At 39.7% G+C, this 23081-nt stretch overlaps 1 protein-coding gene across 1 annotated transcript in view; it reads left to right on the forward strand.

Moving 5' to 3' along the window:
- The window catches only part of ANK3 (ankyrin 3), a 365422-nt gene that overhangs the window by 34301 nt on the left and 308040 nt on the right, over positions 1–23081 (forward strand). The gene's annotated exons all lie outside the window — the stretch shown is intronic.

A 23081-nucleotide genomic window follows, 5' to 3' on the forward strand; every position in this document is an offset into this window, starting at 1 on the left:
TGAGGCCACTATATCACTGAGTGTCAACCCAATTGTGAAAGTGAGGATAACAGGTGCTTACAAGAGTAAGCACCTATGTAGGAGTAGTAAGCACCTACTTATAAGAGTATATGGTCAGAACAGTTTACCAATGGTATTAATCCTCATTACCATTTTGTGGAGATACAGCCAGTAGTCAAATATCAGATATTCCCTGAGCACTTCCTTGTGGCAGACACGTTTCTAAGTACCAGGGATATAGCAGTGACTGAGATAGCCTGAGGCCCTCCAAGGATAGAGCTGGGATCTAGTGAAAGAAGCTATTTATCATGTTAATAAACAGACAAACAGGCCAGTAAAACAATTGCAGATCCAAATACATGTCAAAAAGAATTAAATTGATATAGCCACTATGGAAGATGGTATGGAGATTTCTTAAAAAACTGGGAATAAAACCACCATATGACCCAGCAATCCCACTCCTAGGCATATACCCTGAGGAAATCAGGGTTGAAAAAGACACATTTATCCCATTGTTCATTGCAGCACTATTTACAATAGCTAGAACATGGAAGCAACCTAGATGCCCATTGACAGATGAATGGATAAAGAAGTTGTGGTGCATATACACAATGGAATATTACTCAACCATAAAAAGGAACGCATTTGAGTCAGTTCTGATGAGGTGGATGAACAGAACCTAGTATACAGAGTAAAGTGAGTCAGAAAGAGAAAGATAAATATCGTATTCTAATGCATATATACAGAATCTAGAAAAATGGTTCTGAAGAATTTATTTACAGGGCAGCAGTGGAGAAACAGATATAGAGAATAGACTTATGGACATGGGGAGAGAGGAGGAGAGGGTGAGATGTATGGAGAGAGTAACATGGAAACTTATATTACCATATGTAAAATAGATAGCCAACAGGAATTTGCTATACGGCTCAGAAAACTCAAAGAGGGGTTCTGTATCAACCAGGAGGGGTGGGATTGGGAGGGAGATGGGAGGGAGGTTCAAAAGGGAGAGTAAATATGTATACCTATGGCTGATTCTTGTTGAGGTTTGACAGAAAACAACAAAATTCTGTAAAGCAGTTATCCTTCAGTAAAAAAATAAATAAAAAATAAAAAGGCACGTTTAACCTAGATAGTGACTAGGAGAGCTGCTTTATTTAAGATTGTCAGAGGAGGCCACTCAGAGGAAACATCATCTGAGTTCTGATCTGCTTTATTAAAAGGAAAAAGTTCCTCTCCAAGAAGAGTTTATTAAGTACAAGGAACAGTAGGTACAAAGGCCCTGGAGATGGGTCATAGCTGGATGGCCTAAGCTCCAAAAGATGGCCAAAGTTCCAAGAGTAAAGTGTACAAAAGAAGAGTGGTAGACAGTCTGGTTGAACTGAATCTGGATGTGCCTGCTCTGTAGCCAACTGTAGCTCCATCAGCAAGACAGTCAGCTGTGTACATGTGGATGAGAGTCAGTGGTCCAAACCTGACATAGGACAGTCATCTGTGAATATGTTGAGTGATTTTAAAAGAATGGAACTTGGTGAGGGGGTATACAGAACAGAGGGTGATAGAGCACAGAGCTTGGGGGCATCTAAGTATTTAGAAGAGGAGAAACCAAATAAAAGCCTGAGAAGTACCACCCAGGGAGATAGGAAGAACGCCAGATAAGCCTGACTGGTTGGGAGGAAAGTAACTGATGAAGGAGGATGTGTCCAACCATGCTGGATGCTCTGTAGTGTTAAACAGAAAATCGGTAACTGATTTTGTAAGATGTAGACTACTGGTGATCTCATTAAGGCAGTTAAAGAGAAACAAAAACATGAAAGGACCTTGTATTGAGGCATTTTATGGTGGAGATGAGAAAAATGAGGTAGCAAGTGGAGGAGAAGTGGGGCTATGGGAGAGGTTTTGTTTGTGTGCTTTTTAAGCATGAGAAGGGTGAGAAAAGCATCTCATTGATGGGAAGGAGACTGTAGACATGAAGAAATTGACATTGCAGAAGAGAGAGCGAATGATGACAGGAGCTAAGTTCTTGAGTCAAGAGGAGCCCTGGATGATGTGAGGGAACCAGTGCCCACATGGAAGGGGTGGCCTTAGGAAAAAGTAGAGGCACTTCTTCCGTTGCAGAGTGAAGGGAAGCAAAGTACCTAGAGCAGACTCAGGGAGATGGTGGGAGTGCCTGCCAGAAGACGACGCCATACTCATCCTATTGTGTCTGTTTTCTCCCCTAAAGTCTGAGGCAGCAGGAAGTACGGGGTGAAGGAGGCTTTGGAGAATGAGGAGAGAAGACAGAAGTGAAATTATTATGTATTTTGGTGGGAAATGATGTGCTAGGGAAGTTTTATAAGACCATCTGGCACTATGGAGTATCCATTCACGATTTATGGCAACAAATGTAAAATCATTCCAGTCTGTGAGGTCAGATGATTTTCTCTGGGATTGTTCAGTTGGTCAGCTCCAGGTGCAGCTGGATTTGCCTGAACACGTGCCGGGAGGTTCCAGGAGGGTGTGGTTGAAACACCGAAGGCATAGTATGTAAAGGAAACAGTTGACTAGTCTTGCTAGGATGTAAAATAAAAGCTTCTGCTGCTGCTGCTAAGTCGCCTCAGTCATGTCCAACTCTGTGCGACCCCATAGACGGCAGCCCACCAGGCTCCCCCGTCCCTGGGATTCTCCAGGCAAGAACACTGGAGTGGGTTGCCATTTCATTCTCCAAAATAAAAGCTAATAAGGAAGAAATTGAAGATAAGAATGGGTATTGGATAGAGAAAAAGTGGAAGGGGCAATAGAGTCCTACAGCCAAGAGGCACGTGGTGGTGGCTGAAAGGCTAACTGTGTGTACTTTGGAGGTGATGCAGTCATAGGTCATGAGTTATAGTTTGTGGCCATGTGAGTGTATGGCTGAAATGACTGGAGCAGAGGAGGGCAAGGACTTGGAAGGCTTTGGAGATATCAGCTGTGTGAAGGTTGAAGCTGCTAAGAAATGTACATGATGCAACAAGAAAGACTGATAGGTGATGGTTTGATGTTTCAGAGGATCTGGGTTTTTGAAGAAGGAGGGAGGATAAATGGTTTGAAAGCTACAAAAGAGAGCAATAAGGATATACACTCCCACTCCAGGCCCTGAATTGTGGGAGATATGAAAGTAAAACAGATGTATCTAAGGAAGCCAGCCCATCTCTGCTAGAGTAGCAGGGCAATGAGAAGATGCAGTGAGTGTATAAGACACTTGGACTTCTGATAGTGACCAAGAGGATTAAGGATAATAGGTGGGATGGGACTGGACCTAGAAATCTCATAGAGGAAGGGTGTCATCCAATAGAGTTCAAAGCACCTAGACTGGGGCCAACGCAGCTCATTCATCCTCGCGCCACCGGGCGGAAGGTGAACAGGGACTTCCTCAGGGGACTACCCTGTTAGGCAGCTTCCTGTGCTGGGGGCACCCAAGAGAGGAACCAGGATGTTCATTTCCCTCAGGCCAGTAAGTGCCATGCCTGCATCTACCATAGATAAATGTGCATCCAGAGGAAATCTCTGGGTATCTCATCTTTCCAGTGGTAGTGAGAGTACCGCTGACTCTAAGTGAGACTGGAGCCAGTAGATAAATACATGCTAGGAGGCATGAGTGCTCAACTCCCAGATAACTTCAGAGGTTTATAAATTATATGTATATGAACTCAGATGTATTTTGTTGTAAAGTTGTGACAGTGGAGGGTATCAGATTCTCAGGGGAGTCTGTGAAGACATTTTACGCACAAGGTGGATAAACCAGAATTATAGAGAGCGCCAGTACTCACCATCCTTTGTTGTTTTTCGGTTGCTAAGGTGTGTCTGACTCTTCATAACCCCGTGAACTGCAGCACACTAGACTTCCCTGTCCTTCACCATCTCCTGGAGTCTGCTCAAGTTCATGTTCATTGAGTCTGTGATGCCTTCCAACCATCTCATCCTCTGTCATCCTTTTCTCTTCCAACCTTCAATCTTTCCCAGCAACAGGGTCTTTTCCAATGAGTTGGCTCTTCATTTCAGGTGGCCAAAATATCAGAATTTCAGCATCAGTCCTTCCAATGAATATTCAGGGTTGATTTCCTCTAGGACTGATGGTTTTGATCTCTTTGCTGTCCAAGGAACTCTCAAGAGGCTTCTCCAGCAACACAGTTCAGAAGCATCAAATCTTCGGTGCTCAGCCATCTTTATGGTCCAACTCTCCCATCTGTACATGATTATTGGAAAAAACATAGTTTTGACTAGATGGACCTTTGTGAGCCAAGTAATGTCTCTGCTTTATAATATGCTGTCTTAAGTTTGTCATAGCTTTTCTTCTAAGGAGCAAGCATCTTTTACTTTCATGGCTGCAGTCACCGCCCCCAGTGATTTTGGAGCCCAAGAAAATGAAATCTGTCACTGTTTCCATTTTTCAAAATACTGTTTCCACTTTTCCACCATCCTTTAGACCATTTTATTGGAAAAGTACATTGCACTCACTGCTCCTTCCCTGGGCTTCCACTAAAGCAGTCAAGTGCATGTTTGATTCTTGTGATCTTTTTATGTATGTACTACAGTGACTGGAGTGTAAGATCTTTGAAGGCAGGGCTATGCCTGAAATCATCATTGTCTTCATATTACATTGCCTGACAAGTTATTGAAAGGGTGTCATTTCTGTTCCTCCCTTGCCTTTTCTGGGAGGGCTTGAAAGGCCTCGTGAAAAGACAGGAAGGAGAAACAAAAGGAAGGTGAGGACCCATACTGGTCGCATTTTCCATCCTTCTCTGACATATAGAGCTTTGTTTCAAGTGATCGAGGGCAAGATGGTATGGACTATCCTTAGGCATATGAAGAAAAGGCCCCAGGAGACACATGTTGGAAAGGATCTTAAAATTCAGCTCTCATCTGTGAACCAAGAGAGACTGTGCTATGACTATAGAGGTGAAAAGGTACTTGAAGATTTTTGTGTGAACACATAGAAGATGGAGCCTGTAGGGAGTTGTTCATCCAGCTTTTTTTCTTTTTTTCTCAATTAGAGGTGTGTTTTCTGAACTATCTTTGGCCTCAAATGCCTCACAGGAAACAAATACGATAAAGAAATAGGCAGAGACCCTGCGCTGCACCTAGGTTCCATTTGACAAAGTCTTCCTCTCTGAGGATGCAAACAGTGATAAACCAGCTAAGTACTAGTTAGGTCATGAAAGGCCCCCGAGGAAACAAGCTGTCCCAGACAGTGGCACAAAAGCCAAACTTGAATTAAAAATTTCAGTCATTGATTTTCACCCCTTCAGTGTCTTTGAGTGGAAAGCAGAGGCATTGACTTCTTGACAAGACTTGTTTTCAGTTAAACTTTTTGGACAGGGTGATTGTTTTTTGTTTATTTTTAAATAACTTGAAAATCACAATTCTTAGGAATTCCAAAAATTACAGATTATGAGAAAGACAAAAGAAAACAGGAATAGTCTTAACTCCCAGGATTAACTCTTATTAACAGTGTAAATCAACTATACTTCAATAAAAATTAATTAATAAAAAACAATGTAACAGTCTTTTTTTACAAGGTCCCATTTTTTTAAGTAGCTAAGTTACATTCTATAAACAGCCATGATAAAATAAATTCGAAATGTATTCCTAGATTAAGCCACAAAATATAGGCTTTTATGGTTCTAGGATTAATTATGAAGATTATTTGATTCAGGGCTATTTCTTTTATTTCTGTTTATTTATTTACTTTTTTACTTGAGGTGTAGTTGATTTGCAATGTTGTGTTAGTTTAGGTATACAACAAAGTGATTCAGTTATACATATATTTATATATTCTTTTTCAGATTATTTTCTATTATGGGTTATTATAAGATACTGAAAATAGTTCCTCTTGGTATACAGGTCTTTATTATTTATCTATTTTATAATAGCAGTATGGCTCTGTTAATCTCAAATTCCTAATTTATCCCTCCTAGAGCTATTTCTTTCATGTAAATATTTAACATGGAATTCTCTCTTTATAAAACATAAAGCCATCAATACCTAAAAATTGATACAAAAGAAATAGTATCTTTAATTTTTAAATCCATTAGCATAAAAGTTTAATTTGTATTACCATAAAAGTTCCTACTTTTTATACAACCACATTTTAGAGGGGAATTTCCTTAAATAGGATGAAAGCAAAGAATTAACACTAGCAATTTCTATCACAGTCCTTCTTTCAATCAGTATCTAAGCAAAGCCAAGAAGAACTGGGGCAAGGAGCTATTTTTATGTTTTATGTTCTTTATTTCTGGAATTTGCAGGAGAAACGATGGTGGCGAGTTAGTTTCCTGACTGCTGTTCTTAGCTCTAGTTTATTTGGAAAGTGTTATTTTAAGCTAACATTGGTTCTAGTTATTTTTTTCCTTAAGGATTTACCAAACAATGTCAAATTCAATTTTCTATCGAGTTTGAATATAATGTCTGCTCTTTTTTGTGATAATGAAAGTGGTTCACTCCTGAGAAGAGTTTTTCAAGAAAGTGAAGATGTATGCATCTCTTTTTTAAAGAAACCTATAATTCCAGGAGAATCATTTAGTAATCTGAAAGACTTAAAGTGGTCTCCCTTAAAAAATTCTCAAATCTTCTCTGACTTTTAGTCTAACAAATATGTCATCTGTTTTGTGGGGTCGGGTAGAGAATGGCTTAAATCCTAATGCTTTGTTCTTACAGTCATTGAACAATTCACAATTCACAAAGTCTTCAGTGATCAAGTCTAGCATATTATAGATGGTGGAATGGAACTGAAAACTGGGCTCTTCATTAGATTTCGATAGATGGTATACAGTACTCTGCAGGGGACAGCACAGTCCCCATGACATCATGGATTGCACGTGGGCACGGAGACACCCCAGCCAAGCACAGCCACTTGGTGCCTGGTCACGGGCTCTGCTAATGATAACAGTGCACATGGGTCTCCTGGCCCTGCCTGCTGACATCTACTGTTAATAGGCTGGGATCTCCCTGAAAAATCCTAAGCGACCATTAGTAGAAAAGTTCAGGGGGAGAAAGGATAGGTTTCTAAGACAGTGTTTATTTGAGAATCCGTCTTCATTCTGAAGTTTGCTCTTGTGATCTTCGTATTCTTGGAGGGTTGTTGAATGTTCCTGATCTCCTCTTCTCCCAGGTCAAGCAGGGGCCCATGCAGGGGATGGAATGAAGAATGGAGCCTGTCTTATTCTGCCTGGGCTGCCCAGCCTGGGGACAGTGGACCAAAGGTCTCAGTCACACACAGCATCTTCAAACAGAAAACTCCCTCCCACAAAAGTAGTCTCTGCTACTGCTAAGTCGCTTCAGTCATGTCCGACTCTGTGCGACCCCATAGACGGCAGCCCACCAGGCTCTGCCATCCCTGGGATTCTCCAGGCAAGAATACTGGAGTGGATTGCCATTTCCTTCTCCAGTTCATGAAAGGGAAAAGTGAAAGTGAAGTCGCTCAGTCGTGTCCGACTCTTAGCGACCCCATGGACTGTAGCCTACCAGGCTCCTCTGTCCATGGGATTTTCCAGGCAAGAGTACTGGAGTGGGGTGCCATTGCCTTCTCCGTAAGTAGTCTCAGTTTATATTAATCAGTCAACATAGTTAATGATGAAACGAAGATTGTGTGGCCAGAAATCCTATAGACTGTAAATAATCTCAGAATCTGAGATTAGTTGGGCAAGGATCATCAAGGAAATTTTTACAAAGAAGTTTATACTGAAATCAATAGATTTTTAATTAGGTGATGTTTGAATCTTGGATTATTACTATGCATGGTGTAATAGTTATGGAGAACTTGTATAGACTAAGGGAACTTAAAGATTTAAGATTATCTTTATTTTTTCTTTCCTTTATTCATATTCTTTTTTTCTCTCTCTCTCTTCATCCCTTTGTCCATCTTTTCCTTCCTCCCTCTACCAAGAGAATCCAGTTTGATTTACTTAAGCCAGATAGAAGCCTCATTCAGCTGCACTTTGCGTGTATACCTACATCCACATAGTACTTACTGTGCCTAGGTCTTAGAAACGTTAGTGGTTTTAGAAACGTTAGTGGAATACGAAAATAAGTGGTTCAGACACTTTTATTTTCTCCTTGCTGATCATCCACGCTCTCTTCTTTTGGAAAGAGAAGGAAGGAGGGAGAAATAAATGTTGAAAGCATTCAAGGAGCAGTCCAAAGGTGCTAAGCTCATTTCATAAGAACATCACGGGAAGAAGAGTTTCTCACTTATGATCTCAGGGCCTTCGTTGTATCAGTTAATGTCTGGCACCACAGTTTTCTGGGATCTACTTACCCAGCTATTCATCAACTTGAACTTTTAAGTCACGCAGTTACTGTGAGATAAGCCTATCTGCATTTTTTTAGATGTGGACACTTCTGCCAGTTCACAGGCATCTGTGTTTGTGTAGGGGCATGAGTGAAGTCCAAAGGCAAGGGCTTTATTATCATAAGATGGAGGGATTTTTACTCCTCTGTTTTTTGATTTGCTGCTTATTTTAATTCATAATTCAAATGGGCAGGAGAAATAGGCTGCCACTGAGCACCTGTCTTTTAAAGTGGGATTATTTTTTTTTCATTTTAAATGCATTTCTGGGTGTTTTCAATGCACTCTCAGCTCAGCTTTTTGTTTTGTAATCCTTGTTAGAAAGCAATTTTTAAAGTAATAAGGATGCACCTTTTCATTTGGATGCTTGCTAAGCTGTTCAGTGGATCCCTGCAGGCCTGAGCAGCTGTCACCTGTCCATCTCTGACTGCCCTCACCACCCTCTGTGACTCACCTTGATCTTTCAGGAGGCTGAATTGTAGATAGCTGCCTCCTTTCTGAAGCTCTGCCTTTGGACCTCACTCCAAGGCAGTAAGATTCAAAATAAAAATTAACATCATGACATAGTGTATAGTTTTGCATATTTTAGTAAGAGAACCTGCACCAGATGAGTGATCTTTTATTTCCTCTCTTCAAATAGGAAACTTCCAAAATGCTCCTGCCCTTGGATGGAGCAATCTCTGTTAGCACTGAAGTGAATAATTCTATATTTGGCAGTTATATGTCAGAGCAAGTCTCATAAATGCAGCAGATGTACTTTCTGGGTGACTGCCATTAGCGTGCATCTGGGGAGTTTCTTACTGGTTATTGGCAGATTTGGGGGTGGGGGATGATGAAGGAAGGGGAACAGAGGAGTTCCCCGCTCATTGTTTTATCTTCTGAGCAATTGTCCCCAAAGAAAAACCTTCTGAGTCTGAATCCCTAACTGAATCTTTTTCTACTGAAACGTCTGTGGTCCTGTTAACTATGGGAAGCTTTTGGATTGGAGGTTTTCCGCTGAATTAAGAGAAGTAAGCCTGGCCTCTCTCACTGTTTACATTTTAATTGTTTCCAAAAGCAAAGCTTTTGAGGAAGTAAGTTGCTGCCCCTGAGTGCCATCATTTGCTTTTGTGAAAGTCGACTTACGGAACTGTCTGTGTGAAACCAATAAAACAGCTTGTCATTGGAGCTAAATTATTCTCTGTGGAACACAGCTGAGTCAGTGGCCTGGGGAGCATGGAAGGGCACAGGGGACCTAAAGGTGGGACAGCAGCACCAGCGTCTATATTTTCTCCCAACTGGTGAGTGAAGGGCTAATGGAACCATAAAGATACCAAGGAACTCAGTTCAGTTTTTCAAGCACATACATCCAGGGGGCTCTTCGTGATCACTGACCTACAGTTCTCACTGTAATGTTTCTCCTTTTCCTGTTGCTCCAGCTTTCTCTCTTTGATCTCCATAACGGTTCCATTTGTAGCTTTCCACAGCTGCTTTTCCTTTAGAGATTTGAGCTGGGGTTTAAGAGACTCTCTGGATTAGAGTCCTAAAGTCTCTTTCCTGGAGAAGCAGGACTGAGAGGATTGCCTGAGCAACCAAAAGGGCCCCCTTTATCCACTGGGAGACAAACCTGTAATAGCTTCTACAAATTACTTAGTATCTTCCTGTCGCCCCTCATTTGTAACCTGCCAAGTGTTAGAGGATCCCCATGTTGCTTGCTCGTGGTAGAGTGACGATCTTTTCATCCTCTTAAGTTTTTTTTATCACATTCATTTAAAGCTATAGCACTTTTTTTTTTTTTTTTTTTTTTTGCTTCTGTTCCTTTGTGCTGCTCCCTCCCTTTTTTAAGTCTCCTCCCTCATACCCATTCAGTCTCTTCTGAAAGCCAGGACCTTTAGCTACCATCTAAGCTCCATAATTAATTAGCCTACACTTAATGGATGTTTACTGTGTACCTTAGTGCTACTGCTACTACTGCTAAGTCGCTTCAGTCGTGTCCGACTCTGTGCGACCCCATAGACGGCAGCCCACCGGGCTCCACAGTCCCTGGGATTCTCCAGGCAAGAACACTGGAGTGGGTTGCCATTTCCTTCTCCAGTGCATGAAAGGGAAAAGTGAAAGTGAAGTCGCTCAGTCGTGTCCAACTGTTAGCGACCCCATGGACTGTAGCCTACCAGGCTCCTCCATCCATGGGATTCTCCAGGCAAGAGTACTGGAGTGGGGTGCCATTGCCTTCTCCACCTTACTGTGCATATTATAGATATTTATACACATTGTCTTATCTCCTTACTAGATTGTAAATTCCTTAAAGACAAGTCATTATTTCTCTTTGATGCTCCCTAGAATAGTGCCTTATACGTAGTGCATAGTGCATAGTGAATAAATGTGGCCAGCACTATGGTTTTCAATTGATTTGAAAAAAAATGTAAATGATAGTTATATTAGTTATTAGGCTGTAGTCCCTGCACACTGTGTGCTATTTCATTTGTTTCTAGGAAAATGCTTACTAACTGGTTAGAGTTCTGCTCCCACCCCACCCCCCATTATCCTGCTGTTTTCTTACCTTACCATGTGTTCCTCTAAGTCGCAGCTTACCTTTGGGAGATGTGATGGCCACAAAGCCAATGCTCATAAGCTTCTTATCTCTCCATGAATATTTGTATCAATTAGAAGGGAGAGCAGAGAGGGTGAGAATCTCTACTTTTACCCTCATTCTAGCTCCTGTTACAGTGATTTCTACTCTTTTTATATTTTCTCCTCTTTTTCTTTGTGTTTAGAAAAGAATAGGATTCATATGGGCTTTTAGCAGATAAGATGAGTTATTTGTCAATCCAAGGAACCTGAGTCATTTTGAGGCCATTTATATGTGAAGCACTGATTTATGTCTGAAGAAGGATTAAGATTTTCAAATATTTTGGAGGGTTTTTTGGTGTTTTAAAAATGGGGGTGGATTTTACATTTGCTGAAGATTTCATGGATTAATTTATTGAGGAGTTATCTTCCTTAGCATCAAACAGTTATCCCCAACTAATCTTTGTTTACTATTTTCATGAGAACTGAAAGACATTTCCTTCAGTTTTGAATTGCCTGCCAAAGCTATAACACATGAGGTCTTTGTACTTCTTTCTCCAATAGCATATGAAATCCAGCATTCAACTGTCTGCAGAGACATCTTGCAGAAAAAGATCTTTTTCTGATTTCTCTGGTTGAATTTATGAGATCACAAGTTAAAAGGTTGAAGTTCAAGTAGCAAATAAAAGGCCAAGTTGTAACACCAAACAGTTTGCACCAAAAACCTTCTGCGTTTCTCTGTTTAAAGCAACCACACTAAGCTGTGTTGGTGTTTCCCTTTTTCTGTGTTTTTCTCATGAGCCTGTACTGTCACCACTTACTCAGTTCCTGGAGCAAGGCTTCTTCAGAAACCAGTGCATGCCTGGGAGACCAAAATGGCAGTAGAGGTCTGTAAATATGTGTGGGAGATGTGCACATTGCATCGTTTTTCCTTCTGTCTTTAGATGTTGTAGTCTAAGCTCTCTTAGAAGGTAATGGATATGTTCTTCTTCACTCACCATTCAATTATTGAGAACCTGTCATGTGCATGCTTTGCTGTACCAGGCATTGTGGAACTGTAGTCTGTATGAAACAGCTGGAAATTGATTTCTTGTATGGCTTATAAAATCACATTTTCTTTTAGAGGAATCCCTTCTATAAAATAGAATTATAGTATCTCATGAATGATAAAACTACTACTGCTGCTGCTGCTGCTACTACTGTGACTACCTACCAAGTCTAGGGGTTTTACATTCTGTCATATATCTTTGAATTTTTGGCCCTCTGAAATGAGTTTTTATCTCTATTTAACAGCTGTGAATCCTGAGGTTCACAGAGGTCAAATTAGTTGTTCTGGGTCCCATGCTTAATGTGTTTCAGAGCTGAAGTTCAAACATAAGCCAGCTTTACCCCTAAGCCTGTGTCCTCAGTCACTACCTCCTACATTTTCTGGAGGTTGTCAAATACCAGATATCCTGAAACAGCCATAAAGTTTCATCTAGCTCTGGGGTTTTCTTTCACACAACAGGTAAGACAGGTGCATGAATAATTAAAACCCAAGGACCCAGGTTTCTCTACCACTTAGACTCAGAATTTATTAGCTGGAATGACAGAGACTTAATGCTCAACAAGAGTTTGCTTGGGAATTAGCAGCAAGCAAGATGCACAAGTCCCCTTTTGCCCTTCAAAGAATTTATCTTGCTCTGTCGCTAATGAGGCTAGAAAGAATATGTAGGAAAGAAAGCCATTTCCGGGCTGACACTTCCAGTGCAAGGGCAACAAGCAGAGCAGAATATGGTGGTGGTGAGGGAATAGGGCTTACAAGTTCAAGATCACATTTGAAATCACAGAGCCTTTTTCACTTAAGCTGTGTTTCACAATGGCTACACAATATTAAGTGTTTCAGGTGGTGATTCTCCAAGCTTGTTCCCCAGGCCAGCAAAATCAACATCAGCTAGGAACTGGATGAAAATACAAATTCTCAGGCTCTACCTGATAGCCACTGAATCAGAAATTCAAGGGTTGAGCCCCAGCAGTCTGTGTTTTTACAAGGAAATTCTGGTACACTGTGAATGTGACAACCACTGGTTTAGGGTATACCTTTCTTCTCATTGCAAATCGGTCTAGTGAAGCAAGCAAAAAGGACTGGTTTATAATAGTATCAACTCACCTATCATGAACCTAACTTTATTCATTTATTCATTCCCCATTTTTGTCGAGAACTTCGACAGATATCAATATTTTTAAATTGAAGTCTAGTTGATTTACAGTGTTGTGCCAGTCTTTGCTGTACAGCAAAATGACTCAGTTATACACATATATACATTTTTTAACATTCTTTTCCATCATGGTTTGTCACAGGTTATTGAGCATAGTTCCCTGTGGTGTACAATGCAACCTTGTTCTTTATTCATTCGATATATAATAGTTTGCATGTGCTAACCCCAAACTCCCACTCCATCCTTTTCCCCCACACACCTCCCCCTTGGCAACCACATGTCTGTTCTCTCTGCCTGTGAGTCTGTCTCTGTTTTGTAGATAGGTTTGTTTGTGCCATATTTTAGATTCCACATATAAATGATATTATATGATATTTGTCTTTCTCTTTCTGACTGACTTCACTTAGTACGATAATCTCTAGTTGCATCCATGTTGCAGCAAATGGCATTATTTTGTTCTTTTTTATGGATGAGTAGTATTCCGTCATTTATAGGTACCGTATCTTCTTTATCCATTCATCTGTCAATGGACATTTAGGTTGTTTCCATGTTTTGGCTATTGTGAACAGTGTTGCTATGAACATGGGTGTGTGTGTGTCTTTTTGAATTAGTTTTGTCCAGGTATATTCCCAGGAGTGAGACTCCTGGATCATATGGTAATTCTGTTTTTAGATTTCTGAGGAATCTCCATGCTGTTTTCCACAGTGGTTGCGCCAACTTACATTCCCACCAGCAATGTAGGAGGGTTTGCTTTTCTCCATGCTCTAGCATTTGTTACTTGTAGACTTTTTTTTTTTTTTTTTCACTTGTAGACTTTTTAATGATGGTCATTTTAGTATGACCAATATGAGGTGGTACCTCATTGTAGTTTTGATTTTCATTTCTCTAATAACTAGTGATGTTGAACATCTTTTCATGTGCCTACTGGCCATCAGTATGTCTTCTTTGGAGAAATGTCTGCTAAGTCAGTAGATATCAGTTTATTTCATCCTTATAATAATCCTGTGGGATGTTCTTTATTCCCATTTTACATCTGAGGAAACAGGTTTAGAGGTTACTTGTCCTACACCGCACAGCCATCTTCGATTTGAACCAAGTTTGGGGACATGTGCTCTAAGAGTTAGGCAAGACATTGCATCCCAAGGAGCTCAACATCAAGCAGGGAAATAGATACACAACAAAAGTTAAAAACCCTACAATCTCTGTATGCTTTCATGATACTCTCAGCATCCAAGAGAGTTAACCAAGTAAATGTTTCTTTTCAAATATCCATATAGAGAATTCTGTGGCAGTTCAGTGGTTAGGACTCTGTGCTTTGACTGCTGAGGTTGAGGGTTCAATCCCTGGTGGGGAAACTAGGATCCTGCAAGCCATGTGGTGTGGCCCTAAAAAAAAAAAGGAGAAAGAAAGAAATATCTATATACCCTCCTCTCAAAAAGAGGCACAATAAAGAGATCAAACATGCAATCTTTTTGTCTATAGTTCATAATCATGGAACAATGTGTGAATAGTGGTTTTAAATCCATGCTGTTTTAAACACCTGTGAGTGTGCACAGTCATTCATTCAGTAAGCACTATGTGTTTACTGCATTAGGTACTGGGTAGAAACTTTGAAAAAAAAAGGGAATAATATTTGGTCTCAAGTCACTTAAAAGATTCTTTTTACAAATCATTAGAAAACAATAAAAGAGAGAATATCAAGACCTAGTAATATGATACAATAGTGGTTGAATAAAGGGTGAGATCAGTGATGGTCATTCAATCAGTGATGGTCATTCAACCCAGCAGTGTTTTTCACTGATGAATAAGTCTATATAATCAGTACATTGAAGTTTGTTGCTCTGGGCCTGGAACAAAGAGGCATGAGGCATAGCTTATATTGAGTGGGTGTGTGGAGGGGGCAGTGTGAGGGAGGGGAGAGAATGTACGTTTGTTTGTATGTACAAATCTGCATAGGTATAATTCCAGTTTTGGAGTTATGCACATGTATAATCTCAACAATAGTTACTAATTTTTCATTGAATAGACCTATGTAGTTATACTTTCTTTAACATACACATTCATATCTCTTCTTCAACACTGGATGTTTATTATCAATTCTCAGAATCTCTACCAACTTAATAGGCAAAATACTATTTTAGTTTGTCTAATTTTAAAGATTTATACATTTGAGTATTTTTTCACATTTTATCTTTAACAGCATGTGCCTATTATTTTTCATTAGATTGTTTTCTTATTTGTAAGAATTCTTTATTCTTGCAAAAGAATTATTTTTTCTTTATATGGATGACAGCCCTTTGTGGTATGAGTTGCATATATTTCTACCTGTTTGTACTTTTTTTAGCCATAATTTTTGTGTGTATGCCATAAAGAAGAGTTGCATTTTTATGGATACAAATGTATAAATTTTATTCTCTGACTTTTGAGTTTTGTTTCCTACTCGGAATTCCTTGCTGCAAAAGCATTAAAATACCCATGTTTTCAACTAGTTGTTTTGCGGTTTTTATTTTCTATACACTTTCTAAAGAAATCTAAATTTTATGTAATATAAAGAGTGAAGAAGAGCCCTAACTTCATTCTTTTTCTTCTAATGGCCAGCAAAGTACTCTAGACCCAATCATTACACATAACCCACTGACTTCAAATGCAACCTACTATTGTGTATTAAGCTCCAAATTTTATTTGAATGATGTAACTGTTTTTAAACTAGTTTTCAGACTTCCTGGCATCTTCCCCAGTTTAGTCTATACTCCTAGTTATAAGAGTATTCATATAACTCCTAGTTATATGAGTTACTAGTAGTAAAGGACCACATTTGCTTCCTGTGGATACTGCCTCCAGTACACTTTACAGAAAAGTGGAGAGACATAAACATTATTAAAGGGTACTTGCATCAGGGATATAATAGAATAATAATAATAATGTTTGTAATTTTTAAATGATATATTCTCCAAGAATATGAGACCTATAAAGTTATGGAGCAATACCCAGAGAAGAATAGATTCTCAATAAATTGAATGCATGAATCGGTATTTTGGTATTGTCATATTGTCTTCTTTTCACTTTTCAAAAGATTAACATAGTTCATCTAGATAAAGAAGCAATAGATCTAAATGGATATGGTTCAGCAATTCTGAATTTGGTACAATGTGTCCAAATACATAAAACTTTTCAGTCTTGAACCCAGTAAAACTCATTTCTAAGAATCTCTTCAAAGGAAAAAAAATGAAAAAGGAAGGGGAAAGTTACATGTATAAAAGTCTTATTATAACACTGTTTATATTAGGAAAATATTGATATCAAGGAACCAAAATAGAAAATAAGATCAATTGTTGAAATAATAATTAAAAAGTATAAATCAGGATATAGTATACCAAATCAACAATGCAAAGAAATAGAGGAGAACAATCGAATGGGAAAGCATAGAGATCTCTTCAAGAAAATTAGAAATACTAAGGGAAGATTTCATGAAAACATGGTCACGATAAAGGACAGAAACAGTATGGACCTAACAGAAGCAGAAGATATTAAGAAGAGGTGGCAACAATACACAGAAGAACTATACAAAAAAGGTCTTAATGACCCAGGTAACCACTATGGTGTCATCACTTACCTAGAGCCAGACATCCTGGAGCGCCAAGTCAAGTGGGCCTTAGGAAGCATCAAAATGAACAAAGATGGTGGTTGTGATGGAATTCCAGCAGAGCTATTTTAAATCCTAAAAGATGATGCTGTTAAAGTGCTGCCCTCAATATGCCAGCAAATTTGGAAAAGTCAGCAGTGGCCACAGGACTGGAAAATGTCAGTTTTCATTCCAATCCCAAAGGAGGGCAGTGCCAAAGAATGTTCAAACTACCGCACAATTGCACTCATTTCACACACTAGCAAAGTAATGCTCAAAATTCTCCAAGTTAGCCTTCAACAGTATATGAACCGAGAATTCCCAGGTGTTCAAGCTGGATTTAGAAAAGGCAGAGGAACCAGAGATCAAATTGCCAACATCTGTTGATTCATCAAAAAAGCAAGAGAATTCCAGAAAAACATTTACTTCTGCTTTATTGACTTTGCTAAAACCTTTGACTGTGTGGATCACAACACACTGTGGATAATTCTTAAAGACATAGGAATACCAGACCACCTTACCTGTCTCCTGAAAAACCTGTATGCAGGTCAAGAAAAAACAGTTACAACCAGACATGGAACAACAGACTGGTTCCAAATTGGGAAAGGAGTACATCAAGGCTGTATGTTGTCACCCTGCTTATTCAACTTGTATACTGAGTACATCATGTGAAATGCCAGGCTGGATGAAGACAAGCTGGAATCAAGATTACTGGGAGAAATATCAATAATCTCAGATAGGCATATGACACCACCTTTGTGGCAGAAAGTGAAGAGGAACTAAAGAGCCTCTTGATGAAGGTGAAAGAGGAGAATAAAAGAGCTGGCTTAAAACTCGACATTCAAAAAACAAAGATCATTGCATCCGGTCCCATCACTCCATGGCAAATAGATGGGGAAACAATGGAAACAATGACAGCTTTTATTTTCTTGGGCTCCAAAATCACTGCAGATGGTGACTGCAGCCATGAAAATAAAAGATGCTTGCTCCTAGGAAGAAAAGTTATGACCAGATTAGATAGCATATTAAAAAGCAGAGACACTACTTTGCTGACAAACCATTTTGGCAAAACCATTGTCAAAGCTATGATGTTTTCCGTAGTCATGTGTGGATGTGAGAGTCAGACTATAAGAAATCTGAGCGCTGAACAATTGATGCTTTTGAACTGTAGTATTGGAAAAGACTGTTGAGAGTCCCTTGGACTGCAAAGAGATTCAACCAGTCAATCCTAAAGGAAATCAGTCCTGAATATTCACTGGAAGGACTGATGCTGAAGCTGAAACTCCAATACTTTGGCCACCTCATGCGAAGAACTGACTCACTGGAAAACACCCTGATGCTGGGAAAGATTGAAGACAGGAAGAGAAGGGAACGACAGAAGATGAGATGATTGGATGGCATCACTGACCCAATGAACATAAGTTTGAGCAAGCTCCGGGAGTTGGTGATAGACAAGGAAGCCTGGTGTGCTACGTTCATTCCATTGGGTCACAAAGAGTCAAGACACGCCTGAGCAACTGAACTTACTAACTGTCTAGCCAGAGAAGCCCCTAGTAAAATCTTAATCTTGGTCAAATATTGTAGCTATATATTTGTGATCTAAAGCTTGAGAAATATTTTGTGACAACCTAGAAGGGTGGGATGGGGTGGAAGTTTGGAGGGAGGCTCAAGAGGGAGGAGACATATGTATATGGCTGATCCATGTTGATGTAGGGCAGAAATCAACACAATATTGTAATTATCCTTCAAGTAAAAATGAATTAAGGCAAAAAACTGAAGAGAGATTTTAAGTTCTGTATTTTGTACCGATAGCAAATGTAAAAGATATAAGCTATTTTGGGGATTGGGTGGGTTGATGACGTTTTTAGAGGAGCATTCTTTGTAATGGACTGTATCTTTGTGAGTACCATGGGGATGCAGACCACTTTGATCTGTCTCCCATGTGTCTCTGTAGTACTTGTCAGTCTGTACCTGTTGAGCTGTTATCTCTGTTCCTCACATCTTTCATCAAATCTTCGTTCTCACAGAGCATCTTTGGCATCAGAACAAGCTGGCTCAATAGCTGTATTTCAGTTTTATTCTTCGGTTTTCTGCTCCCAGCAGAGAACCTTTCTGGATGACGTTTGTCTTGGCTTCCAAAGGGAATAATGAAGCTGTGGATGTGATCTCAGACACCTGAAATCAGTTCACAGATTGCTGTCAATGCTCTCTCTGCATCTGTACAAATAGACACCTGTTGGATTTGGGGTGTTGGCAGTAGATAATTTAAGTGGAAATGGCAGTGAAGGACAGGCAGTGTCTGCTCTCACGGAGCTGGTTTAAAAGTAAATGGTTGTTAGGCTGTGCCTCTACTTCTGCCCCCTCACATGTTTAACCAGTAGCAGTCACTCCCAACATATGGGCTCAGATCCATGGATTATCAGGACGTCATTTGCCTAGAACAGAGATTATCAGTGTGATCCTCAAACAGCAGCAGCAGCATAACCTGGGGACCTGTTAGAAATGCAGATTCTCAGGCTGCACATCAGACGCCTGAGTCGAACTCTGGGATGGGCTCAGCAGAGTGTGTTTCAACAAGCCCTCCAGCTAATCATGATGGGACACTCAAGTTTAACAGCTGTGACTGTTAAAAGAGCAGAAACTTAACCCCCAAGTACATTCTTACCATTATCTCCTTTTTTACTTATGTCTGTATAATTTATAAAATCTTGCAACTTCAGAGGAAGGTACCCTCTAGATCTGCTTCCACTCTTTATCCTCAATGGAACCATTTTTCATCATTTCTATTTTTAGATGTATTAGTAATGCTTCCCCTGCTCTAAAATACATTATTCTTTATGTATCAACCGTAAAAAGTATTTATTGCTATCTTCTTTGAGAAATAAAGATTTAGGTTGCTTATATGCCCTTCCCTTTTCATTGCTTCCTCTGAATTTTTTTCAGTTCAGTTCAGTTGCTCAGTCATGTCTGACTCTTTGTGACCCCATGGACTGCAGCACACCAGGCCTCCCTGTCCATTACCAACTCCCAGAGCTTGCTCAAACTCATGTCCATCAAGCTGATGATGCCATCCAACCATCTCATCCTCTGTCGTCCCCTTCTCCTTCTGCCTTCAATCTTTCCCAGCATCAGGGTCTTTTCCAATGAGTCAGTTCTCCAAGTGCGGTGGCCAAAGTATTGGAGCTTCAGCTTCAGCGTTAGTCCCTCCAATGAATAGTCAAGACTGATTTCCTTTAGGGTTGACTGGTTAGATCTTGCAGTCCAAGGGACTCTCAAGAGTCTTCTCCAACACCACAGTTCAAAAGCATCAATTCTTCAATTTTTTATCATGTACATTTAAAAAAATTTTGCTTCTTCCAGAGATGACCTCGATGATTTTCAATGATGTACTCCAACTCTTGTCTTCACCGTTGTGCTTAGTACTGTGTAAAGTGAAGAAACTGGCATTCACTGCCCCACCTCCTCCTTTCTTCTTCCCTCATTCATACTATTTTAGTCTGTCAATGTTCCTATTTTACTGTGATAAATTATTTGATAATTAATTTATACATTGCTGCTGAAAATTGGAAACAGTGTCTGCAGTAGAATGGTTATGTCAGTATTACTGGCTGCAGAATGCACGTCTTTGACTTAATGCCTCATCCCCCCGGTGTGTGTCCCCCTGTGCTCACTCGCTGCCTGGGTTTGGTGCCTAGCCTTCCAACCATGGCAATGCGTCCCAAAGAGTTTTCTGTAGTTCTGTAGGTATGAAGCAAAAACATGGCAAAGCAAGTTTGGGAAACACTTGAGTAAACTTAAACCCATTACTATAAGACTTTTCAGAACCTTTCATTTCGTTTTTTGTTTTGTAAAAGGACTTTGGTTTTATTATTTTTAATTTTGTTATTTTATATTGAAGTATAGCTGATCAACAATGTTGTGATAGTTTCAGGTACACAGCAAAACAACTCATCCATAGATATACATGTATCCACTCTCCCCCAAACTCCCCTCCTATCCAGGCTGCCACATAACATTGAGCACAGTTCCATGTGCTATACAGTAGGTCCTTATTGGTTATCTATTTTAAATATAGAAGTGTGTACATGTCCATCCTAAACACCCTAACTATTCCTTCCCCCTCACCCAGTAACCATAAGTTTGTTCTCTAAGTCTGTGAATCTTTTTCTATTTCATTTATATCGTTTCTTTTTAGATTCTGCATATAAGATCTATTATACACTGTTTCTCTTTCTCTGTCTGACTTAACTTCACTCAGTATAACAGTCTTGGTGCCATCCATGTTGCTGCAAATGGCATTATTTCATTCTTTTTAATGACTGGGTAATATTCCATTATATAAATGTACCCCATCTTCCTTATTCATTTCTCTGTTGATGGACATTTAAGTTGCTTCCATCTCTTGGCTATTGTGAATAGTGCTGCAATAAACATTGGGGTGCATGTTTTTCTCCAGACATATACCCAGGAGAGGGATTGCAGGCTAGAGCCTTTCATTTCTAAAGAAAATTATGATTCTTCAAAAGACAGATTGGCATGTAACATTTCTCAAGTGGGACTCGTGTCTGATGGGCATCTCTAGGAATTAGTCTAATGTACAGCTCAGTGTGGAAAGTAATGCCCTCTGAGATTTGTCAGTCCTTTGATCAGAAGGCCTCTTTTCTGCCTAAATTCTACATCTTGCCTTTTGGGTCAGTGCTCAGACTTAGTGACCTATTGTTCACTGAGATCCTAGCTCTAATTCGTCGGGCCCAAGAAAGCACTTTTCCCCTCAGCCACCATAATAACTTCTAAGAGCCACATGTGTATGATCTGTGATGTAGTCAAGTACTGCCAGCACCATCTGGCCTTTGTCCAAATGCTTGTCCATTGATTTTCTTGTACCAGATCACATGACTATGATTTGCATGCTTCCTAAATGCTTCCCAGGGGTGCTAGTGATAAAGAACCCACCTGCCAACGTAGGGGACGTGAGACATAGGTTCGATCCCTGGGTTGGGAATATCCCCTGGAGGGGGCATGGCAGCCCACTCCAGTATTCTTGCCTGGAAAATTCCATGGACAGAGGAGCCTGGCAGGCTACAGTCCATGGGGTTGCAAAGAGTCGGACACAACTGAGCACATATTCATGTAATGCTCTAAATTCTTGGATTCTCTTGTTTTCTTTCAACTTCTCCTAGAGATAGTGACCTTAACCAACTTCTCTGAAGATAATTTCTTTCTGAAAAGCAGAGCCATTTAGTAATTAGTGACTCATTTAATAATGAGAAAACCCCTGAAGTACATTTTCAGTTCTCAAGATTTCAGTATCTGAATTCTTATCTACTTAAATAAAGAGTTCCTTTATTTTGGAAAACTCTGTTTTGGAATATGACCATATAGGAGAACATTTCATTTCAGTCTGATTCATGCTTAATTCATGCTTTATTCAAGAATAAATTAGACCATTCTTGAGGACCCAGGCCTTGTCATATTGCAACATATTGCGGAATCTAGGCAAGCACAATAAGTGGACACAGAGTAGATTTTAATAAAAATATTTATTAGTCAGTTTTGCCTAAATGAAACTTACCTTCCTTTGCTCCTACAGATGTAGGGTTTTTGTTTGTTTGCTCTCCTTCCTCATGAACATATGATTTGTCAGAAGGAAACAGGTTTATATTTATCTTTCTGGAAAGTACCCCCAACTGAGCCTCCCTTGAGACACTTGGTTTCATCAACCTGACCATTGTTTCCCAGAATCTGACACTTTCAAAAGAAACCCAGGCCTCACTTGCATTAACCCAATCATGGGATACTTAAGACCAAACTAGATATTTTTAACCTAAAATTAGCACTTCCTCTTTCCTTTGACTAAATCGAGTATTTTGCATAACCACTCATTCAGAAGCCAATCAGTGCCTCCTCTGTTTAAAGCACCACGTTCCAACCACAGAGCAAAACACAAAGATGACCAAGACATCCTAATCCTCAAATGCCCACTCTTTAATCGGGAACATTGGACATACAATTAAGTACATAAAATGCAAACCAGAGGCATGTATACAATCATACCACAATCAGTATTTTTGGAGATGGGGAGTTCTTTGAATACACATAATAATCATAGATAGGTTATTTTCATGAAATCTCTGATGTTATCCAATCATATCAACTAATGATGCATCTTAACTAGTAGATGCTGGGAGGAATATAAAGAAACATAAAACCTGGTTTGTGCCCTTGAAACACTTGTTCAGGAGACAAGCTGTGAATGTAAAAATGTAGGCAGTGATAGAAGAGGTAACCAATGTGAAACAGGAGACATATGAGCTGTCATAAAGCAGATCATGATTTATCACAGATACATAGATTTGCATTTCAAAAACCCTGGTTCCTGGCTTCCATTGGTCTTTTATACTTTCTCAAGAAA

This window comes from Giraffa tippelskirchi, chromosome 2 (assembly GCF_054371585.1).
Source record: "Giraffa tippelskirchi isolate mGirTip1 chromosome 2, T2T-mGirTip1v1.2.pri, whole genome shotgun sequence".
Lineage (NCBI taxonomy): Eukaryota > Metazoa > Chordata > Mammalia > Artiodactyla > Giraffidae > Giraffa > Giraffa tippelskirchi.